Consider the following 11,916-nt stretch of genomic DNA (forward strand, 5'->3'; position numbering starts at 1 on the left):
GGACAGGGAGGCCTGGCGTGCTGCAATTCATGGGGTCGCAAAGAACTGGACACGACTGAGCAACTGAACTGAACTGAATAGTCATATAGTAACTGTAAGCATCAAGATTAAGATTAAAATTACACATTCTAAATGTTTCTTTAAACTGCGCATCATTAGGTTTTGTCAAAACCAGAGATTCTATTAAAAAAAAAATAAGATGTAGAGAAAATAAATACATTTCAGTAATATGGAATGTATGACTTTAGAAATAGACTCCAAAATTTTAAAATAAAGCTAACAGAGAAAAGCAGGAACAGTTATCAGCATTACTGTCTTTGGAATCATCGTTAATAGGAAATCCAGAAAATGGCAAAGGATTTTAATCTTTAATAGACTAAAAGAAAAGTCATAGTGTATTAAAGGTTCAGATAAGTAAATATCAAAAAGTAGTGTAAGAGTGAGCTGACAAATATAAACAGCTGCCCTACAAGTCACACCAGCAAAATTTCCTCTTACCATTGGCCAGGATACACTGATTTTTGCACTTCAATGAACGAATATTCAGAAAATGTAACAATGAATGCATTTTATGAACTGACTAATGTTCTCCTTGCCTTTCAAATAAAGTACATAGTTATAATAATTGAAGAACCCATTCTCACCATTGTTTTAATTTTACACTCATCTAAACTTTGTATAATAATTATGTTGTTGAAAAAATATTTATGCAATTAGGGCTTCCCTGGTAGCTCAGACAGTAAAACGTCTGCCTACAATGCGGGAGACCCGGGTTCGATCCCTGGGTCGGGAAGTTCCCCTGGAGAAGGAAATGGCAACCCACTCCAGTACTCTTGCCTGGAAAATCCCATGGATGGAGGAGCCTGGTAGGCTACAGTCCATGGGGTCCCAAAGAGTCAGACACAACTGAGTGACTTCACTTCACTTCATGATTATTACTCTTCAACCTAAGGAACCAAGACAAGTGAACTACAAAACTAGTAAGAATTCCACTGCAGCAAATTACATTTTGATCAGAACAAATTTAAAGAGGGAAGAAAAAAATTAACATACTATTATTGCTCTTTATATGTTCATAACAGAAAACATGTATATAGATATGAATTCACTTTTGTTAAATAGAAATTACCAAAACCAGTGAATTCAGCCAAGAATCAAATGTAACCACAATAGAAAACAAATATACTTAACCAGAAAATATTTCCAATGTACAAACACAGTTAACTTTTAAAAAAGCTAGTAAGTGAGAATTATAAGAACAAATCCATAGAAAATAGCAAATCCATTCTAATAACAACCTTGGAGATGGAACATGGTTCTACTATTCCACAAAAACACAGGATTAAAAGTAGAGGGGGAAAAAAACAGAAACCTAGAGTTAATCCACAACCTAGATGTCACTTTCCAATATTTCATCCAAATTAGGAATTCCCTCCTTTCTATAAACACTCTCCACCCATTTCAGTTTCTGACAAATTATGGTTATTATGAAGTTTGTCTTCCTTGATCTAAAATATTTCTTTCTCTCACTTTCACTCTTCTGATTACTACAAAATTACTGACTAGACATTATTAGGAGGCACTGCTAGCACTTCCATTTTCTTCTCAGTTTTTAACCCTTCATCTCCATTGGCTTTTTCTCTATGTTTAAAAAGAAAGAAAGAAAAAAAGCCTGTTGACATCTTCCTCTTTCAAGATTACTCAAGGGTAATCTGCACTGGAAGTAGTCTTTTCACTCCCCCCCCCCCCCAGCCCCCTGCCACACACACATACTCTGTACACAGCAGCTTGGATTTTGCACATACCACTCTACTGAAACTATTCAAGTCAAGACCAACAATAAACTTCTAACTGCCAGACTCAATCCAACGGATATCCTTGTCTCGTTTGACCTCTCTGAGGAACATGAGGCATCAGTCAGTGAGTCAGTTCAGTCACTCAGTCGTGTCCGACTCTTTGCAACCTCATGGACTGCAGCACGCCAGGCCTCCCTGTCCATCACCAACTCCCGGAGCTTGCTCAAACTCATGTCCATTGAGTTGGTAATGCCATCCAACCATTTCATCTTCTGTCATCCCCCTTTCCTCCTGCCTTCAGTCTTTCCCAACATCAGGGTCTTTTCAATAAAGCATATGAGATTATTAATCACTCATTCTTAAATTTCTCTTGTCTCTTGACATGTGTGTGTTCATGCTAAGTTGCTTTAGTCATGTCTGATTCTTTGTGACCCCATGGACTAGAGCTGGCCAAGCTTCAGTCTGTAGCCTGTACAGCCTACAGTCTGTCTGTGGGATTCTCCAGGTAAGAATACTGGAATGGGTTGTCATGTCCTGCTCCATCTCATGACATGGAAGATGCCAAATCTCTTTTGGTTTTCCTCCTGCCCCTCTGACCTCTCCTTCTGTCTCCTTGTCTGGATGCTTCTTCACCAGCTCCTTCACATTGGTGAGCCTCTGCATTCTCCCCTCTGCCTCACTTCCCTTTGTGTTCTTTGACAATCTTATCCATCCAAGGTTTCAGGGGTCATCTATATAATAATGGCTTCCAAAATTTCCTCTAGAGATTAATTCATAACTTCCTTCAAATTTCCAGACCCTTATAGAACAAGACATACCCAGAACATTTCAGGGCAGTGTTGTGGGGTTAGAATAATCTTAGGTTAGTAAGCTCCATTCACGTGCCTCTAATTCAAGGCTCAATTCATTTCCCAACATCTACAACCCCTTTCCAGGGTGGTATGTCATCAGGTTACCAATGACTGATATGACTAAATAGCTTGATTTGTCCAGGACAGTCCTACTTTATGCTTGTTGTCCCACAGTAATTATTAATGTCTTTTCATTTTCAAAATAACATCAGTTTAGTCAATATATAATCAGCCTACCTGCCACCATCCTTTCTGATTTTTAATGCACAACTAGATGAGTCCTCCTGGCTCAACTCTGAATTCTTTACTCCCTACCATTAGAATCCCTAGTTCTGTTGCTAAGAAACTTTCCTATATCCTCTACTTCCACACAAGAGGATCACTTCATCTCCTTCTCTTAATAAATCACTATGGACACCCAGATCCCAGGCCAGGAAGACAAGTCAGTACTATTCTGGTTTCCAAAGGTGATTTGGACATTATTATCCCACTCCATCCCCTTTTAAGGCTATAACTATAGTTATAGTTGTCACTGACTGACCTTTGAGTCATTCATTTATTGAGAACTTTGTCATACAATTTCTGTCTTCCTCTCCACACAAGATCTGTTATTCCAGGGCTTCACTACCCATGAGAAAATTTAATGCCAACACACTAGGATTTAGAGTACTTTGACTTCCTTTTCTTCAATGACCCCTACTTGGCAGAAGGCCAGCATGATTTAGGAGTTGGGCATAAATAAGGGTTCTGGGGCTAGAAAGACTCAGGTACCTCCAAGCTGTGTGCCTTGGGGAAAATTACTTAATCTCACTAAGCCCCAGTTTCTTCATTTGTAAAATGGAGCTCCTAATATGTGCTTCACAGGATGGTTGTGAAAAATAAGTTCGATTTAGTATTAAATAATAATAATGCTCATAGGTTTATTATGAGAAGCTCATAATTAATCCATAAGAAGCATTCAGTATAGTGACTAGCACAAAGCACACAATAAACAGTTGCTTGTATTAGTATTAGTATTGTAATTAGTGCTATTAATCTTTACCCACCATCATCGGTCATACTTTGGCTCTTATTTACCAGAATCTTAAATTTAGGACTCTCACATCACATTTTTCCATCTCTCATACTCCTTTACTTCCACTAGTCCTACAGCTTACTCATGGGATTCTTCATCCTCTTCATTCTCCACATTTGTCAGCCCTGTCATGGCTTCACTTTCTTCCTTAATCAAGCAGGATACTTAAAAGTTCAGCCCTTCAGTTAACAACCTCATCACCACCGGTAATCTCTTGACTTCACACCACCCTCTACCCAAGTTCTCCATCATACCTTCCCTTCCAATCCCCATCCAGGTTCAGCCTATTTGCCTTCTGCTCTGTTACAGGAACTGCTGGAGAAAACTGCTTCAGCATGGACAGCCTCTTTCTATGTTTGTGATTGCAGGGGCGTTAAACACTATCAGCGATTAGGTCACTTGTCCTTGGTCAAGGCCACTTTCCAATCACAGTGGTAACTTGTACTTTCCCCACAAAAATACCCCAATCCATGCTCTTCCTTCTCAATCTCAGCAGATAACCTTGCTCCACAGAAACAAATGAAACTATCCTGGCTACTCATTTGTCTCTGTGTCTACTCCTTATATCCTTTTCCTTTTTCAAAAGGAATATGCATCACTACTTTTCTTTAGGATAACCCTTTCACCTGTGCACCTGTACTCTTGTTCCCAATCCTTCCACTGCCTCTGAGATTATGTCTATTTTCTTCCTTCTCTTGTGACTTCAATTTTCCCTCCTTTTTAATAGCCCCTTTCCTGCAGTCCACTAAAGTATCCTTTTTCTTCCATGTTTGAAGAAAAACAAACCTTCCCTAATCACATCTCCCTGCTCAAATCTCCACCCACTGTCCTCCCTGCTTTACCAAAAGTATTTGAAAGAATATATTTACTGAATGAATGAAAACTTTTTTTACTTGGTTCAGACTTCTCTCCTGAGCTCCAGACCTACATATGTTAAAATTTTAAATTATATGTGACTCATTCCAGATTCAGTTTCAAGAAACAAAACAGCTACTTCACCAAACCGATGTTAACTGATCTCCCTATCTACTCCTCTCTGTCTTTTTAGAATATCGATTACTAGCATCACCATTGGCACCCCACTCCAGTGCTCTTGCCTGGAAAATCCCATGGATGGAGGAGCCTGGTAGGCTGCAGTCCATGGGGTCGCTAAGAGTCGGACAAGACTGAGGGAATTCACTTTCACTTTTCACTTTCATGCATTGGAGAAGGAAATGGCAACCCACTCCAGTGTTCTTGCCTGGAGAATCCCAGGGACGGCGGAGCCTGGTGGGTTTACGGGGTTGCACAGAGTCGGACACGGAGCCTGCCGTTTATGGGGTTGCACAGAGTCGGACACGACTGGAGCGACTTAGCAGCAGCAGCAGCAGCATCACCAGCAGCAGCACCACCATTCACCTAATCCAGAATCCTTAACGCCCTCTTTGATTCCTCCCTCTTTTTCCCCTACCTCGTATCTAAACAAGTCCTTGCTAAAATCTCCCATGAAAGTGAAAGTGTTACTCAGTCATGTCCGACTCTTTGTAACTCCACAGAGTGTACACCCACCAGGCTCCTCTGTCCATGGAATTCTTCAGGCAAGGATACTGGAGAGGGTTGCCATTCCCTTCTCCAGGGAATTTTACCAACCCAGGGATCAAAGCTGTGTTTCCTGCACTGCAGGCAGTTTCTTTACCATCTGAGCCACCAGGAAGCCCCAAATCTCCCATATGTGTCCCTTTTGTGTCTCCCCAGGATCCCTACTGTTGAGCCCCTCCTCCCCTGATAGTACTTAACAGGGATGGTGTGAAGGTTAAATGAGATGCTAAATGGGAATGCATTCTGTAGTGAGGTACTCATAAAGATTATTTAATATTATTATATCCTTGGCAAAATGAGCATGAGGTTAGCATAATATGATGTATTCTTTAAAAACCTATTCTGCATCTTAGTAATCAGTACTTTATTTCTAATCACAAATCACAAAGCATCTGTTTGGCAATCTGGTCTACAATTTTTATAGAAATCAGTCAGTGCCAAGATGTTTAACGTATAGTTTCCAGGCTTCACCTCCTCACACATTTTTTGATTTAAAATGTGCAACTCTTCGGGTTTCTGGCAAAAATCTATTCTCTTTACTTTTTATAGACGAGTGGCAGTAGTTGTAGAGAATATGTGTGGTACTTACTCTACCTTATTATTCATCTATTTCTTCCACTTATCTAAAGTGGCTAAAAGTTCTCTAATTTCCTGATCTGTCTTGAGTTTCAACTTCAAAGAATCACATTTGAATGGAATAATGACCAGCCTTTTGGAAAACTATTTGATTTCTTTCTTGGCTAATTAAGATGATTACACCTTTTAAACATTACCCTTTTATATTATTAGATAAGATTTTTCTTTGTTTTTTTTTTTTTTTTTTGTCTTCCCAGAAGTTAGACTTGGATAGCATTCAAAACTTCCCAATGTCTCAATTACTGTAAAACAAAGCCAGGAGAATTAAGAGGCACAGGATAAACACTGGTGAGAAGCAATAGCAAAGAGAATACAGACTCCTTATCAACTCTAAGATCAGTTTATAGCTATTTATGTATGGATGTGAGAGTTGGACTATAAAGAAAGCTGAGTGCTGAAGAATTGATGCTTTTGAACTGTGGTGTTGAAGGCTCTTCAGAGTCCCTTGGACCGCAAGGAGATCCAACCAGTCCATCCTAAAGGAGATCAGTCCTGTGTGTTCATTGGAAGGAACTGATGTTGAAGCTTAAACTCTAATCTTTTGGCCACCTGATAGAAAGAGCTGACTCACTGGAAAAGACCCTAATGCTGGGAAAGCTTGAAGGCAGGGGGAGAAGGGGACGGCAGAGATTGAGATGGTTGGATGGCTTCACCAACTCAATGGAGACGAGTTTGGGTAAACTCCAGGAGTTAGTGATGGACAGGGAGGCCTGGCGTGCTACAGTCCACGGGCTCAAATGAGTCAGACACAACTGAGCGACTGAACTAAACTGATTTTTAGATACTTATGTAACATACTTATCTAACATGTTTTTATATACTTTCATGTGTTTTGGTTTAAAATCCTTTTTAAAATATTAGTGTACTACTGGGGTTCTGAAACTGTTAAGGGGTAGACCTTAAATATTAAGACCATAATATATTTTTCATACAAGTTGTACAGATCAAATTCTATTGCTCCAAATACTGCATAATTTGATGAAGAAAATCTCCACTGAATATGTGATGGCCCATTTATGTCAAGCAATCTTTAATGAAACAGAAGAATTAGGATAATCTCTGTATATTACTGACTACTAGTAAAGTATTAAAAATACAGGTCATTTCCATTGTAATTCACAAATGGCCAAGTGAAGCCACATTTGATAACAAAATTCCTGAAGCTTGAAAAAATTCTTGAACTTAAGCCAGGTATCCAAACACAATTCAGAAAAAGGTTAATCAGATGAAGGTGTTCAAGTTAGATACAACAACAAATTAAAAATGTATTCTGAAATTCTGGATTATATGGCTTTCTCTACAACTGAAACAGATGCTCTAAGTGCATGCAAGTAAAAACAAAGCTACATTTGATGAAAAAGATGATTAGGTTGGTCCAAAAGTCTAGAAAGAAAATGAGTATGAAAAAAAGTTGGCAGTTCATGGTTGAAAATATTAAGTCCCTATTATAGTCAAGATAACATAGAAGTGTCTTCAATACAAAGTCACTGGGTCTACTACTACTAATCTCCACTTGGAGTCTAATTTCATTATTTTCTAACCAACTTCTAACCTTCTCTCAACCAAGTTGCTCCTCTCATGAATCTCACCTCAATATATGTCTACTCCATCTATCTACTTGCTCCGGACAGAAATTCTGGTGTCCTTTAAGTCACCTGTTGACCTTACCCTCAATTTATTGAGAAATCAACCACTCTACCAATTCTACTATGGTCCAAAGTACAACCTCTCTGGCCTGGATTATGGGAAAGGTCCTGGAATTGACATCACAGCTTCTGCCCAACACCTCACCCCACCCCAGATTAAATCTATTCTCCATCCAGCCACCAGAGTGATCCTTTTAAAAGGCAAGTCTGATTATATGTCTTCTCTATTCAAAAGGATGAGCCCCCTTCCTCCTCAGAGTGGAAGCCCAAGTCCTTCAAAGGCCTACAAGCCCTTGCACAATCTGATTCCCCATTCCCACTTACCCCTCTCCTGCATTTCCACTGCTTTTCCTTTGCTCACTCCACCACAGCCAAATCAGCCTCTGCTGCCCTCAAATGCACCCAGGACACTCCTGCCTCTAAGCATTCTGCAAGTGCCTTTCTTTCTGCTTGAACACTCTTCCCTCAGAGAGGTGCAGGGATTGCCCTTTCACTTCCCTGTGGTCTTGGGCTCAAATGTCATCTTCTCTAGGAAGTCTTCCTTGGCTATCTCTAGTTAAAGCTGCAAGTCTCTTAGACAACAGATCTGTGGTTGTCAAAGGGGAGGGGACAGAGTGGGAGGTTGGGGTTAGCAGATGTAAGCTAGTATATGGAACAGATAATCAACGAGGTACTAATGTACAGCACAGAGAACCATATTCAGTATCCTATGGAAAAGGTATTTTAAAAAAAGAATGTATGTGCGTGTGTGTGTATAAAACTGAATCACTTTGCTGTACAGCAGAAATTAGCACAACATTGTAAATCAACTATACTTTGATAAAACAAAATAAAACTGCAAGTCTCTCCCTCATCCATGCTTTTTCTCTATAGTACTTAACACCATCAGACAAAGAACATATTTTATTATCTGCGATCCCCTACTAATGCAAACTTCCTGCTGGAGAGGATATTTATCTGTTTATAAAACTGGTACACAGTAGGTACTCAAAAATATTTACTATATTCACATATAATCTTATAGCTTACAAATTCACTTTAATGTAAATTAAACTATATAGTAACTCATTTCCTCCCGATGCTCCCTCACTTCTCCAAATTTTCCAACCTTTGTAGTAACAACGTGGATGACAACAAAGAGCTGTCAGAAAAAAAAAAAATGTTGCTGGCTACTTGCAAAGCTCTTTAAAACAGATCCCCCATATTAATTAACTACATTTATAAGATGAAAGCACAAAGTCAACATCTTTATTAGCATAAGGTTCCTAGGTGTGGAAGTTTAAAGTAACAGAGCAGAATAGCCAAGGATCATCAGGAAGAAAAGACCAATTCAGTTTGTGCAATCTGCTAAACAAACCCCAAGGAAAGTGCAAGCTGAATTCAATATTCAAGGAAACATTCTGGTCTGAATTCAACACCAAAGTATTAAACACGAGATTCAACTCTCTTAAAATGTTGTATCTGCTTAAAACAACCTCATCAACTACCAAGTGCTATCGCTGGGTGTGTATGGTTGTTTTGTTTTGTTTAACCCAGTAAGACCCAGAGCTAGGAAGCGTTTTTTAAAGCCTCTAAACCTTACCCCCTCTGCCACCAAGCAACCAACTGGCCTCCACACTGTGGTGCTGGGGTCTCCCTGGGTTATTTCCCATACAGAAAATTATACAGTTATAATCCCACCAGAGGCCAACCCGCACCTCAGACAAGACGCCAATGATGCCCGGGACAGACGGCAGATGTCTCAGAGGATCCTCTAAAGAGTCTCTCGCCCGGGCATAGGGCTTTACAGGCAGGGGAAAAAAGGCAGAGGGCTGAGGCGCAGAGGAGATGACAGGTGGGCGAACACCCGCGGGGCAAGATCTTACAGCGCGACCCGCAGGGTGGTGGCGCCGAAACTGTCAACTCCAGCCGTCAACCTGCCGGTGTGGGCCCGGCCCGGGTGCAAGTTGTGCCGGGGCAAAGGATAACAAATGCAATCAAGACCGCAGCAAGTCGCCGCCAGCTTGCCTGACCTCCGCCCTCTAAGCGCCGGGAAATAAAGTTAGTGGCCGCTGGCCGCCGCAAAGGTCCAGAGAAGCCGGGCAGAGCTCGCGCCCGCCGCTCAGGTGCTGTCAAAGGCTCCCCGGGCGCGGCGGGGAGACGTCCCGGAGCCCCAGAGCCGGAAAGAAGCCTCGGGCCGGCGCGTCGAGGCCGAGTCCCCCGCGCCCTCAGCCCTGCCACCGCGACCCCGAGCCGGGGCTGACTGCCACCCCCAACCGCCTTCCCTCCAGGCCACCGATAGGATCCGGGACCCCCAACAGCGGTCGGCATGCCCGGGCCCGGCGGCCGCCTTTACCTGCTCTCTGGCCGCCAATGACGCGCGTTCCTCCTCACCGGGAGAATCCCGAGTCGACGCCGCTGACGCCGCCGCCACCGCCACCACAAATTCCCTACCCCCCGCCCCCTTAGGTAACCCAGGAAACCGGGTACACCACCCCCTCCCTCCCCCCCGTCCGGCCCCCAGACTCGCTCCTGCGCTTGCGCACTTGCCCGCCTCACGCGTCCCGAGCCCCGCCCCTCGCCGGTAAGGCAGCGCCAGCGTCGCAGTCGTAACGCGTGGAGGCCGGAGCCAATGAGGAAGAGAGGAAGGCAGGCCGAGCTCTCGGGGTGGGGCCGGGGCCGGGGCCCGGGCTTTCTCCTCGCGGCCGGGTGGCTGGTCCCGCGTCCTCGCTCTTTCAGGGCTTTGCGAGGCGGGTTGCGTCACACCCTAGGTAGAGCCTGCTCCGTTTGAAAAGCACCAAGTCCATGCGTAGCGTCCTCTCCCTCCGTTCAACATAGATAATCATACTGTGCCCCTTCTCTGGGTCCGGAGGATGGGAGAAGAAATATGGGAAGGGGTTGGGAGAGGGAGAAAGGGTTACCCACGAGGAACTCTGCCCTTCCTCCGGGGCCTGGAAAAAAGAAACATTTTGCAAAGGTTACTGTAGGCTTATTACAAAAACGTAAAGAGGTTTACGAAGCTACTTTAGAATTAAGTGCAAAGGTGTATGTTTAACCCTCTTCACACACAGGCAGTGTGCACTGTCAAAGTTGTGTGTCTTACAATAGCAGTGCCTCCAGAGGGTGGGAACCATAGGTTAAATATAAGGCTATTTTAGCTTCATCACTGACTGTCAGGTCCAGCATATGGCTGACAGGCTACTGATGCCGTAGTTTGGCATCACCACCTAGTCACTGCGGCTGGCCTTGCGGTGGAATGTCTAAGATACTGGAAAAGAACCTGAGCTTTGAGGCTTCAAAGTCTAGGGTTCAAGTCCTACCTAATACAAGGTACAGCTGACCCTTGAACAAGAGGGAAGCTATTAGGGGCACTGGCCCGCTACTAGTTAAAAATCCTGCCTATAGCTTTATAATCATTACTCCATCTATGGATTCAACCAACTTCAGATGGTGCAGTACTGTATTACAGATTTAGTGAACAACTTTTGCATGTAAGTGGACTGGTGCCCTTTCAAACCCGTTGTTCAGAGGTCAACTGTATAAGCAATGGTTTACTAATTGAAATGAGCTGGTTTAGAATCAACAACTTTACATGGGAATCTAGAAATAATTCAGGATATTATATCCCAAGGCTGTGTACCATCTGATCCAGTGACTTCCATCTGATCCAGTGACTAACCAAGTAAATAGGTGCCCAGTGATGTGGTTTGAAGGGGCTCTTGGGGAAATCCCAGACTTTACAATCTTCCCACTGACTTCTACAGTTCAACCATTGACAGTTCACCCACCTCCTCCCACAGTCTTTTAAAACTGGACTACTCCAGGGATGGGCAATGCATGAAATCTCCAGCAAGTTAATGAAAGAGATGCGATTTACTTAACAAATATATAGTGACACCTACTTGTGTTGGTACTGTGTGCTAAGTGCCTAAGATACTTTGGGGAATTTCCCTGAATTCAGAGGAAGAGGAAGCCAAATGACCTACTTCACAGTTTTACCTATAACCAAACCTACTCTTATTTATACGCCAACTTTCACACACTAATCTCAAAAACACCCTTTTTTTTCTTTAATGGCCAAAAGAGATCAGAAGTGTTAAGTAACAAGCTAGTTTCTGTTTCTCAAATGGGAAATAATAGACAGTCATGATTTTGTTAAAGGCAAAGAGAACAAAACAGACTTTATATGACAATGGTACACAATTGGCCCTCAAAGTATTATTTTCTTATAAAAGGCACAAAGTAATGTCTTTTGTGACTATTCTTTTCTCTTTCTATCTGAGTTTTAAAGTATTTTAACCATGGTATTAACTCTGTATAAGAGTATCTTAGAACATAGATGTTAAATATACATA

General features: G+C 42.3%; 1 protein-coding gene and 1 non-coding gene across 10 annotated transcripts in view; both read right to left on the minus strand.

Annotated features, from left to right (window-relative positions):
* The window catches only part of LYST (lysosomal trafficking regulator), a 176,254-nt gene extending 166,272 nt beyond the window's left edge, over positions 1-9,982 (minus strand). For 4 of the 9 annotated variants that reach the window (XM_059882423.1, XM_059882412.1, XM_059882419.1 and 1 more), the window contains exon 1: positions 9,918-9,982. The gene's annotated coding sequence lies outside the window, so the exon portion shown is untranslated. The other 5 variants (XM_059882422.1, XM_059882413.1, XM_059882415.1 and 2 more) reach the window with 4 other exon arrangements.
* On the minus strand, positions 9,416-9,476 carry MIR11982 (microRNA mir-11982). Its single transcript, NR_162267.1, has one exon. It is a non-coding gene; the product is annotated as a microRNA mir-11982 (primary transcript).
* Positions 9,983-11,916: the final 1,934 nt, after the last annotated feature.

The sequence above is a fragment of the Bos taurus genome, chromosome 28 (assembly GCF_002263795.3).
Source record: "Bos taurus isolate L1 Dominette 01449 registration number 42190680 breed Hereford chromosome 28, ARS-UCD2.0, whole genome shotgun sequence".
NCBI classification, from domain to species: domain Eukaryota; kingdom Metazoa; phylum Chordata; class Mammalia; order Artiodactyla; family Bovidae; genus Bos; species Bos taurus.